The sequence below is a fragment of the Vombatus ursinus genome, unplaced genomic scaffold (assembly GCF_900497805.2).
Source record: "Vombatus ursinus unplaced genomic scaffold, bare-nosed wombat genome assembly UNPS02014858.1, whole genome shotgun sequence".
NCBI classification, from domain to species: Eukaryota; Metazoa; Chordata; class Mammalia; order Diprotodontia; family Vombatidae; genus Vombatus; species Vombatus ursinus.
The window spans coordinates 1,956,556-1,959,714 of record NW_020954636.1 but is presented as its reverse complement, the minus strand read 5'-3'; the positions used below and the strand labels follow the sequence as shown (position 1 = coordinate 1,959,714).

The 3,159-nt window shown below is 37.9% G+C and overlaps 1 pseudogene; it reads right to left on the bottom strand.

Annotated features, from left to right (window-relative positions):
* Window positions 1-659: 659 nt before the first annotated feature.
* On the bottom strand, window positions 660-1,627 carry LOC114027327 (annotated as a pseudogene).
* Window positions 1,628-3,159: the final 1,532 nt, after the last annotated feature.

Below are 3,159 nucleotides of genomic sequence, written 5' to 3'. Positions count from 1 at the left end.
TGGGTTGAGAAGCCTGGAAACCACCACAGCTGCCTGTGATTCAGTCCTCTAAGGCATGCTCCAGGGTCACTGTGGCCTGTGTGACCACGCTGCAATGTGCTCCTCTCCCCGCCTAGAGCAGTATACCTTTCTGATCAACTATCCAGGTTGTCCTTGGCTGGAAATTTGTTTCACTCTGTCTTTTTGTGGGTTCTGCTGCTTTAGAATTTGTTTAGAGCCATTTTTTATAGGAATTTGGAGGGACTTGGGGGAGAGCTCAAGCAAGTCACTGTTTTCACTCTGCCATCTTGGCTCTACCCCCAATATTAATTGTAATAAAAGTCATTAGTTTGTAGTTTCTCTTGCTGCACTCACATGCAGTGTTTGACAGAATAGGCCACAGAAAAAAAAAACATTTCAGTTGGGACACAGGAAGTATGGAGGCATGTCACAGAAAGAAAGGAAATATAGGGCAAAAATAAAGAGATTCAGACCTGTGGAAGTGCTCCAGAAGGAGGCATGGGTAGATAAGGGGAACAAGAGAAATTGGACAAAGAAAAAAGAAAAAAAAGGGTGATTAATCTCATGGCACTTACTGCCCAACTTGTTATAAATTCCAAAGGCTCCATTTGTGTCCCTTCCTCTATATAAAGAAAGTTTTATTCAATCCCTTAACCTTGTCACTCCTTCCTAAGCATTCTCCTTAGGGCCCCCTTTACCTCTACATTTCGCAGGCTGTAGATCAGAGGATTTAGGGTAGGATTAACGAAGCTGTAAAACAAGAAGAGAATTTTCTGTTGCTCCCCAGAGTTCCTTGATTTAGGGGCCATGTAAGTGATGATGGCACTACCAAAGAAAAGCCCAAATACACAGAGATGTGATGAGCAGGTAGAGAAGGCTTTCGTCCTTCCCCTGATTTAATTCTCAAGATAGCAACAAGGATGTGGGTGTAGGAGATTAGGACTAAGCAGAGGGGTCCAACAAAGAAAAACACAGAAGCAATAAAGATGACTAATTTGTTGAGCCATATGTCTGTACAAGCAAGTTCTAGGACAAATAGGATTTCACAGAAGAAGTGGTTGATTTCCCGAGGACCACAGAAGGGCAACCTAAGGAGTAGAAGAACATGGACTAAGGCCATGAGGGATCCAAATGCCCAGGATATGACAGCCAATGCAATACACACTCTCCAGGTCATAATAATAGTGTATCTGAGGGGATGGCAGATTGCCACATACTGGTCATAGCTCATCATTACCAGAAGAAGACATTCAGTATCGCCAAATGTCATAAAGAGATAGGTCTGATTTATGCAACCTGCAAAGGAGATGGGCTTGGCTGGATCCAGGAGATTTGCCAGCATTTGGGGGACTGTGTTTGAGGCATAAGAGGTGTCCACAATAGCCAGTTGTGAAAGGAAGAAGTACATAGGAGTATGGAGTCGGGAGTCAAGACAGATCAGCCCCAGGATGACTCCATTTCCCAGTACAGTGAAGGTGTAGAGTAGGAAGAAGAGCCCAAAGAGAACTAGGTGCATCTTAGGGCTAACAAGAAATCCCAGCAGAATGATATCTGTCACTGTGGTCTGATTGTTTTCCATATCCCTATGATGAAAACAAAGACATTGGAGAAATGTATTAAAATGCATAGTTTAATTCATGTCCACTCAATTCCATGAAAGAAATATCTGCTGATCTTTATTAATCCTTCCTTTTTCTTATTGGGGTAATGGGCAGAGAGAAGGCTGAAACCAGTAAGAAATACTTCAAATGATTCTTTAACTTGCTTTCCTACAATTATTTTAGACTGTTTTGATCTGCTGTATAATTGTTGCCCTTCCCAAAGTTAAACTTTAAAAATGACCTTGAAATACTGAAAACTGCATACTTATGCAGATATATTAGGATACAGAAGTACCAAGTAAACTGTAGTAATGTAAGAAGAGGTTATATCTCCTGTGAGGGGAAAATGGAGTTCTGTATTATCTTTGGAGGGAAACCACAACAAATTGAAGGGAAACCACAACAATTGAAATAAATTCCTTTGTATCTCCATTGAGAGGATGAGTTATTTCAAGATCTTTAGAACAATCAGTCTGGTTCAGAAGCAGAAAGAAGTGAAGATGTATCACTATTGTCACCCATTAACCAAGTCTGAGTAGATCTGACTCTAACATCCTGGTCAACCAAATACATTTACTATTAATCCAGTCCCTGTGAGCCCAACATTCATTGATGGTGGATGATTCTGTTATTATGCATTAAGAATAGGTCAAAGTTCTTAAAAATCTAGGTCATTTTGATTTTTTCTTTTGAGAGGTAGCCAACAATTACATCTAAGCACATTTTCCTAATCTTTCATCTTTTTTTTTTTTTTTGCACTGGACAACTTCTCATCAATCTCATAAGCACTCACTTTGCCAATATAACTCATATAGGTTTAATTTCAGAGATGTCAAATATATGCTAATTGTCATATGTTGTTCATGTAGAACACAGTAGGAGAAAAAAATTACTGTCATCTTGTGAATTGGAATGGTCTGAATACTGGAAGGGAGTCACTATCAGATACTCAGAATCTTTCTTACTATGAAGAAGTAGAATGACAATGGAAATAACATCGAGTGCCTAATTTCATTACTTCTTTGAAAAATAATGAAGCATCTAAAAGTGAAAGAAATACTATACCTATGGGACATTATGAAAGTTAACATACTAGATCAACGTTTTTAGTGACAGCAAAAGGAATTTTGTCTGGGAGGAAGTATTATTTTACTGTCTCTGATGGTATTATCATTTTTTGTAATCCATTACATTTGGAAAAATTCAAAGCTGATGAAACTTTTTTTGTCAAAATCTTTGGTAAGACAATAATAGCTAAAATAACAATATTTATACAGAAAGCTTTAAATTTTGCAATGTGTTTTATATGTTATTTTATTTGATTCTCATGAAACTACTAGAAGGTAGGTGATATTATTATCCCCATTTTGCAGATATAGAAACTGTGGCCCAGAAAGGTGATGTACCTTTTATCACTTAGGTAGTAAGTATTTGTGTCAGAATTTTAAAACTTGAGTATTTTGACTCCAAGCTCAATACTCTATCCACAATGCTGTATAGGTGGCTAGACAAAACAAAACAAAACTTTGTAAATCACCTATTTTTGGTTTTTGTTTAT